Source organism: Diadema antillarum, unplaced genomic scaffold, assembly GCF_040938485.1.
Source record: "Diadema antillarum isolate AM-2024a unplaced genomic scaffold, OU_Dant_1.0 scf00000182, whole genome shotgun sequence".
NCBI classification, from domain to species: domain Eukaryota; kingdom Metazoa; phylum Echinodermata; class Echinoidea; order Diadematoida; family Diadematidae; genus Diadema; species Diadema antillarum.
In genome coordinates, this window is record NW_027271071.1 from 748847 (window position 1) to 758367 (window position 9521).

General features: G+C 40.7%; 1 pseudogene; it reads left to right on the top strand.

The window, feature by feature from the left end:
• The first annotated feature begins 478 nt into the window (after nt 1-478).
• On the top strand, nt 479-8427 carry LOC139723179 (uncharacterized; annotated as a pseudogene).
• Nucleotides 8428-9521: the final 1094 nt, after the last annotated feature.

Genomic DNA, 9521 nt, shown 5'->3' on the forward strand with positions numbered 1-9521 from the left:
ATGACCAAACCCGCTGTATTTTACAGTAGGATAACAGATCCAAAGTGGATCATTAAGGACATTGTAATTCTAGACGGGGATATAGTGTGTTTACAGTTTGAAAGCGAGGAGGATTTCAAGGAAATTTTGCCTAACACCAACGTAGTACTTGCAGCCTTTACCACGTGCTACGCATGTTTAGAATTGTATTCATACCTCGAGCAGCTGCAAAAAAAGGTATTGTATTATGATACAGATTCCATCATCTACCTCGATGTTTGTCGTGTCACACCGGTTGCTGTATGCAACTACTTGGGCGACATGACAGACGAGTTACAAAAAGACTTTGACGAGGGAAGAATTGGCCTGGAGTAGAGTGATGGTCACTGCAACATAAGCAGCTTCCTACTGCTGCAAAGAGCGCAATGCATTGTACAAAGGGTGGACTTCACAAGAATGTTACGTTTCAATGCCATGAAACTGACAATTAAGAGCCATCATGCAACTGACTCTACCACAAGGTAAGTGACTGGACTTTTGAACAAGACATTCACAGTTGTATCAAAGAGGACAGACAAACAATTAATCTGTGAGGAGAATGATGGATACTGGGACACAATAAACAGCCTCCTCGTACTGCAAAGAGCAGAGTACACTGGCCCCCGAGCATTATCCCAAAAAGATTATCTACCTCAGATTGTCAAAGTGCACGAAAAATACAAGGAAATTTGAAAGATGGTGAAACAGTGAGATTTTTCATTTTCAATAGGAAGGTAACCACCGGATTAGTGGTGGAGCTTTTTTTTTTCTTTTGGTACCATCTACCTTACCAATACCACCTTTGATAGAAAAGTCTTCTCACTCACCAGCAATTTTCTGAAAAGTGAACGAGACCTAGACACGAACCTAAATCAGTCATAGTAAACCCGAATTGGGATAAATAGTTACCACCTTTGAAGAAGACATTCAGGGTTGCGTTGAAGAGGGCTGGCACCAAATTAGTGCGAAGGGGAATGACAGCCATAATGACACATTGAGCAGCATTCTGTAACTGTAAAAGCGCAGCCCATTGTTCAAAGAGTGGGCTAGGAAAGAGCATATTACGTTTCAATGCCACCAGACTGACAACGGTCACCAGGCAACCAACTCAACAAGGCGAGTGGCTTGATTTCTGAAGAAGACATTCAGGGTTACATTGAAGAGGGCTGCAATAGAATTAGCCAAGAGGAGCATGATGGTTGCTGTAGCCTGATGAGGAGCATCCTTCTCCTGCAAAGAGCGCAGTGTATTGTACAAAGAGTGGGATACAAAAGAGCATACGTTTCAATGCCATGAAACTGACAAGTAAGAGCCATCAGGCAACTGACACTACCACAAGGTGAGTGACTTGACTTTTGACAAGACACTTTTGAAGAAGACATCCAGGGTTGCATCACTCTGGAAGAGGCTACACACAAATATGAAGAACTCAAGTTGAAAGGAGAAAACAATGCACGCAGAGCAATCTATTCACAGCTGCAGTTCATGCACAAGACCCTCAAATGCCGAGCACCGAGCAGGGAACATTTCCAATGAAGCTCCAACCAAGTCCAGTTTACTTCCTTCAAATGTTCGAATATTTGAAGGACATCATCCTTTCCAATGACATGACAACACAAATGTCTGAAGCAAGTACATCATCACCCATTACATACTGAGATAAGGACACACAAGACCAACACTTCAAAGAACAGAAACTCAAATTATCCAAGAAAATTGAACATGAAAAACGTAAGGGTACAGCAGAGAGCTCAAGATGCCATAAGGAAACACTCCTAGCAAATCTAGAACTGCTAGTAGGTATTAAAATGGATAGACCACCTAGTCTTTACTAATGAGGAAAGAGAAAAAAAGTCATAGTCAGAGTGGAAACGTCAAACAGATTGACAAACTACATGTAAACAAGCTCAAAACATCGTACGCCATTGACTATGACCTGGAAGCAGAATGGGAAGTATATCCGCTTAGAACTGCAAGACTTGAATAAAGGAGAATTAGTTGTCCACATGTGATAGGAAATTGTTACTTCCTCTCTGTTGTACCTGCGCTGAAAATGAATTAGATGTATGCGAGCACAAAGATGAAGAACGTGCGCTCACTGCAACGTGGGTAACCGAGGAGGTAAAGAAAGCTGTTGCTTTGGGTTACAGACTGGAAAAAATTATGGAAGTCTGACATTACCCCCACTCGTCCCAATACGACAAAGAAAGCAAAAAGGGGGGTCTCTTTGCCAATTTTGTCAACGCCTTACTCAAACTCAAACAAGAGGCGAGAGGGTACCCCGTGGAATGTCTACCTAAGAACAGGTAAGAGTTTGAGCTCGGAGAATTTATGACAGCTAAGGACCAATCCATAGCTTCATATCATGAGTACAAGGGGTTACCTTAGATGAGAAGAACATTCGGACAAACATGGGTCTAAGAACCATGGCCAAAATATGTCTCAATAGTTTCTACGGTAAATTTGGACAAAGAAGTAATCTACCAAGAACAGAATACATGACCAAACCCACTGTATTTTACAGTAGGATAACAGATCCAAAGTGGATCATTAAGGACAATGTAATTCTAGACGGGGATATAGTGCGTTTACAGTTTGAAAGGGAGGAGGATTTCAAGGAAATTTTGCCCAACACCAAAGTAGTCCTTGCTGCCTTTACCACATGAGACGCATGTTTAAAATTGTATTCATACCCCGAGCAGCTGCAAAGAAAGGTATTGTATTATGATACAGATTCCATCATCTATCTCAACGATTGTCATGTCACACCGGTTGCCGTAGGCAACTACTTGGGTGACATAACAGACAAGTTACATAAAGACTTTGGTGAGGGAAGAATTGACCTGGAGTAGAATGATGGACACTGCAACATAAGCAGCTTCCAACTGCTGCAAAGAGCATTTTATACAGGATGGCCAACAAGACAGAATCCGCCCAAGATAGGATACACAAGTAGCTGCTACAAGTAGTTGGTGTGTGCACCAGACTGCGCCACCACCAGTACAATCAAGGTCAAGCCATCAGTCAAGTGATGAATGTCATCAAGGACATCGAGGAACAAATGTCAAACCTACAACAAGAAAATGCCAAAACAAAAAAAGCCCTCAGTGACAAAGAGAAAGAACTTGCAAAGCAAAATCATGTCTTAAACCAAGATAACAAGTATCTTAAAGCTGAACTAGAACAGATAAAGGCAGAACTGAGTTTAAAACAGTTGAGCCTGAGTGCTCTGGTAGACTCCGATGACGAGGAATAGGCCACCTACATCGTAAGAGACATCAACAGAAAACCAGGACCTCTGATGGAATAAGGGAGTTTACAGTTACGGGCAGGAGCTGTATGACGTCATATGTCAAAGGTCAGCTGTACACGGACGCTATGCGTGCGAGGTATGTGGTGCGTGCTGCGATTGAGCTGCCCGCTATAGTGATAGGTACAACCGTGTACATCGTACGCTCTACGTGTATGCTATTGTTGTTTATGTCTTTTCTGATTTTAAACTTCGAAGTCTCCGTGCATTATTGGATTGTTTGTCAGATTTGCGTTGATCATCTAAAAGTATGAATGAAGAATCAGATGTATCCATAGATGAAATTCCGCTGTGGAATGTGGGGCAACTGAAGAGTTTTTTGAGGGAGAGAAATCTTCAAGTTTCTCGACGAAAAGAGGAGTTAGTAGCTTTGGTGTACGCCGCGAAAGTTCCTCCAGCCCTCGCCCCGAAAGCCACCACCACGGCCGAAGCTGAGGAGGCAAGGACCGCAGCTTACGCTGATTTGCTGAAAGTGCCGACTGGATCTCTCCCTGATCCAAACAGCCTGACAGACCACTGGCATAGACAATGTAGATTTGATACCAGGACTACAAGGAGGGCAAGGCGTATTCCTATTTTGCTTCAGGCTGGCTAGGAGAAGTTTGGTTCCACGAAGGGAATCTTTTCTCGGAGTTTTGCTTTCTGAGGGCGAACTGCAGGCCGTCACAAAGAGTCCGAGACATACCATGGAAGGTGTGGGTAGCAGTCTACAAGAAGACGGGTCAGGTCCAGAGTGCCTACTGCACGTGTTTTGCAGGGTAAATTTAAGTTAAATTGTAATGATATATAGAATCCTAGATCTTTCTAAGTCTAGTATCTAGGGCACCCCACTCGTGAGCACCTTTCATGGCTAAAACAGGGGATACATGTATGTGGGACTGGGCTTCATTTTCACTCTCAAATTTGTGCAAACTGTTGAGAAAAATTTTTGTAACATAGTTACCTAGACTCTATAAAGCACGAGATCAATACATTTAGATCTTTTGAGACACTTAAAATAAGGAATTGAATATTTTAAAAATCAAAGTTTACAATTTTACTCAGTCCCATGCACATACATGGGGCATGCCCCCAAATTTTGTATACGAAGGTGCCATGAGGCTCTGACAGCAGTTTACTGCTAAGACTAAGAGCCTCATGCTTGCAGGAGTGGGGCACCCCTACCTTTGTTGCTAGGTCTATATCATGTTGTTTTGAAATTCTGTAAAGTTACATGTACAAAGTGTATTACCAGGGGAACAAATTTGCTACCCTATGTTTACTTTGAAATGTAAACTTTTTTTTTTTTTTTTTTTTTTTTTTTTTTTTTTGACAAGGAGACAAAACTTACCAAACAGAGATTCAGTAAACTGCTTGTATCATTGAAATATTGATTTGTTAACAAAAGTAGTTTACAGCAGTTTACAGTTTACGACAAAACCTTGAGGCGAAGGCACCATGAGAACACCATAAGATTTCTTAGGGTTTTGTTTCGTCGTGGTTTTGGGAATGCCCCCCAACAGAGCGCTAAAACTATGACAAATGTGAATGGAGTTTCATTAACCACGACACTCTTGTAGTTTCGAGTGACCTTCTACGGGCGGGACTTCCGGTACCCAACACTCAGTACGAACGCACACATAGGCAACAAAACACTAAAGGGAATTTTGTGTGCAGTATTCGCCTATAGTTATAACGTTTTCTGTGCTGTTTATTTCTTTCGGTTGGTAGACAACGAAATTTAAGATGGCTTCCGCTTCTTCTTCTTCTTCTTCTTCTTCGGCTGCTTGAAAAGAAGCAAAGAAAAGGACCAGAGTATCATGGAGAGAGAGTGAAGTGAATGCCCTGATCGCAACCTGGGCCGAGCCGGAGGTCGCCGATGAAATACAGAAGAAGACGAAAGTTAAGGACATTTGGGAAGTAATCACAGTTCGTCTGCACGATCTGGGGTACGAAACGAAAGAGCCCGTGACGATAAAGAACAAAGTATTTTGCATAAAAAAGGAGTACAAAAAAAATTCTCAAATGGTGGGTCCATCAGGGGTAGGCTCTCAAATTTTGAGGGATTACCCCTGGTACCACAATGTCCATGAAATTTTGTGAAAAAGACCTGCAATGCAAGCACCGCCAGGCAGTATTGGTGAAAGCTCACTGTCTGTGGATGATATTGGTCACCAAAATGCGAGGTGCCCTTTATTTTCTATAGTAGTTAAGCATTAACCTGAAGTTTGCTAACTGCATGTAGGTGTGAACGGCATCGAAGTTTTGTCGTGGTTAAGGGAAGGAATTTTTACCATCATAGTGAGTATAACTTGAAGTTTTGGGATAGGTGTAGACATGGCTACTATCGGCAACATCTGTCGCGCCAATCCAATGATCTTGACCATTGGTTAAAGACTGTGGCAGAAGGAAGGACACAAGATTGACAAGACAACAGAAGTACGAAAAATGTGATGGCATCTATGAGGAGGCTAGCTTCTCTCTATGTTCATTTCAAAGAAGCAGAGAAGGACCTAGGCCCATATGACATGTCTGACGAGAATGCAGTTAACATGTTCTCTAGAAGAAATTACAGACACTTGGAAGCTGCCATCAACTCCTACTGCAAAAGTGAAGATGATCTCAAATATGGCCTGAAAAGTGCTCTGTATTTAATACCTCATCAAGAAAGACTGAGAAATAATGAAAGGCATAAATCTCATTGAAGATAAAGATTCAAAGGCTGATGCCAAATTTGTTGAGGTGCTTGGTGCAAATCATGACTACCTGTTTGGTGATGCCATGTATGCTGTGAACAAATAATACATTAAAATAAACAGATGGTTAAAAACTTATGTTGGTTAAGGACTGGTTGATTAAAATCCCCAATTCCCGCCACTGAATATTAATATGTAGTGGTATAAAAAAAAAAGTTACCTCACATGATTACAAACTAGCTAATAAGAAATAACCATCACGTGCCCCGGATGCCATGCTGTATTTAGTTGGACCATAAAGATTGCAAGATGGACGTCGTTCGAGACCGACTTGAAAACTGGGGATTTCCAGAGTTACATTTGTAATTCCTCAATTTAGAGGTAAGAAAAAATCTCATAAATAATATGAATCTAGAGTGACTAGACTAGAGCACAAACTTGCAGCTAAACACGAATCTTAAAAACCAGATAATCCTATTTATTTTTGATATTCCAAAGCCGGTTAGAGCCACAAAGGGGTATGCCTGTGCAGTACTGGAATATTACGGGTTACGGTGTTTCTCTGTTTGTTACTGTGCGGCGCAGCAGTCCGGATAGATGTAACAGGTAGACTAGACCTGCATGTAGGCTGTGACTGTGAGCATACATTACTGATTTCCTATAGATCTAGGTCAATTCATCATGTTCATAAATTTAGTCAGTGGTTGTGAACTTGTGATATGTGAATCTCTTGCTTGTGTTTCATGTGAATCCTGCAGTTTTGAACACGGACATTTAGACAAAAATTCACGCATGCCGTTCTCCTCTCTCCCTGTGTCGTGTTGCGATTATGCGAAGACGCAACTTCTACAAAGTAAAATGGGGTACCCATAATCTTTGCATCAAGTAGCATTCTGCATTGTGATTTGACAACTTTTCTTTATTACAGGCTCCAATGAAAAATCAGTTTCAAAAAGTACGGTAAATGCAGCCTCTAAAGTCTACAGACAGGTGGTCTCTAAATAAAGCAGGCTCTACTGTATTTCACCATTTTCAATTATCCTTTCATATGTAATTCATCTGTGTTTGTGTGTGTATATTATTTTTTCCCGTTAAAGTGTTAACCTCTCCTGTTTGGACATTGTTTTAGGAAGCCTGGATGATTGCCGGTAGGAAAGGCCGTCCAGCTAGTGGGTGCTTGGAAGAAAGACTCTGCCACGTCCGCAGACGGGATTCAAAAGAACCAAAACCCCCTTCAAAACCCCCTTCAGCTCGGAAAGAAAGGGAAAAGGGTGCTCCCAGTACTACTTCTGCATGCAAGCTCCATGTAGCAAAGAAAAATTCACTGCCTGAAGAAACTCGTATAGATGTGTTTGTACATGTAGTGTTCTCTCTGACTTTCTCAAAATCAACCTTAACCAATTTGGAAATGACTGGGTAAGATACATTTCGACCACATGCTATGCCTACAACTCCTTTTCCTCTCCACATTTAGGTGACCATTCCCCCTATGAACTTGTTTTTGGCTGAGACACCCCAAATCTAACCAACTTGACCTTCAACCCCATGAATGGACTTTCTTAGACATATGATGAATATGTGGACCATCTCAAGAAGAAATTTGACCACATTTCTCAGACCATGCTTTCACTGCAAAGAAAACAACAGAACAAGCAGAATGCAGAGATTGCAAATAGACTGAACAAATCACCAATCTACTCAGTAGGTCAACTAGTCTATTTGTACAAGCCTACATCCTCTTCCCTCACTGCTAACTCTCGAAAAATAGCAGCTGAATGGGTTGGACCCCTGGTCATACACGAGGTTTTGGATAGGACCCACTACATTCTGGCAACTCTCAAGGGAGAAATCCTGCGAGATGTTTTCAATTTCAACAGGCTGAAACCCTGTTTCATGAAAGCGTCTGATGACAGAAAACAAATCATGCACATACAGCGACTGAAAGAAAGACTAGGCAAAGCAGCACAAAACGAGACTGGTCAAAAATCTGACAAGCCGTCAGTACAGTTCATGGATGAGCATGACGAAATCAGACCAGAGTGTACTGCTGACCAAATTATGTGCATGCAAACCACTGACCCATTCAATGACAGAGATTATGTTGACTCCCTGCCCTCAAATGATGGCACAGCCGCCCCCAACCCCCTACAACAGCCCGACCTAGAAAGGCAATTTGATTTGCTCATGAGTGCCCCCACAGACAACGAAATGTCATTACACAGAGGGCGATTCAAGGCTGGACAGTTACAAGTTCTGACTTCATTTGTTAGGAATGTTACTGATAATGACCCCCAAGGCATACGTTTTTGGTGGAACATAGGGTTATACCCAGACATGTATGACTTGGTCCAAAGTATCTTGGCAGACAAGAATATTCCTGTAACTGGAACACCCAAGAAATTCATGAGACAATTGTATGTGTGACTTTGTAAATAGAAGTTATGTATGCGACACTTTAACTTCATGTACTATCATTTTGTGCCTCTATAAGTCTAGAGGACCTTTAAATGGATTCTGTGTGATACACAGTGTGTCACATATTTGTTATGTCTTTTTAATGTACAAGTTTGGGATTACTTGTCTATGGACGATTTATCTATTCCATCTTCTTGATGAATGCTTTACGAGTTTGGAATACTCGTCTTATGTTTAACTCGCTTGAAAGCGCGAGTTCACGTTCATTACATTTTATTATTCTAGTCATTTGGAAAGATTTCCTCTTAATAGGAAAGGTTTGTAAGCCATGATATTCTATGATAGTCTTTCAAAATTGAATGACATTTTGCCTGGATCATAGACTTGACTTTTATTCCTTGAGCGTTCCTATTATCTTCCCAATGATTTTATTACGAAGACATATGTATAGATAGTGCATTAGATACAAGCACTCAAGGTTGTTATTTGGATCAGATTGTTTATCGCACTGCACAGAATAATGACCAGCGAATTGTTTTTACTTTGTTTTGTGTTACATGAATTGCCATTGTTTTATGATAGGCAAGATCACATTAATGATTTGTCTACAGTGCATAAGTCTGCACAACATTTTGTAAATACATGTATTATTATAGTGCATAAGTCTGCACAATTTAATTCGACTTGTTTTAAATGTATATCCTAAAAATGGTATAGACATTATTGAACATGATATCTTAATTTGGTAACTTGAATAGTTCCCAAAATACAAACAAGACAAGGACATTTCACTCAATGGTAAAATAAGTTCATGTATCATACACCCCCTCGGCATGACTAAGTCTTTTAAGCAGAACTTAAAGAAGAACTTAAATGTCTTCATCGTGCATTTCATATACAGTAATTGGTCTAATTGATTTAACTGTATATTATTATTGTGAGGATTTGAGCAAGAGAGAAAGTATGTAAGAGTTTGGAACTATGATAAACGGTTTCACAAGCATGTATTGTACATGGTCATCCAATATATATTGAATTATTGTGTGTAAACCCATTCCCCCTCAAAAAAAAAAAAAAAAATAAGAGAGGAGTCTTAATTTCCA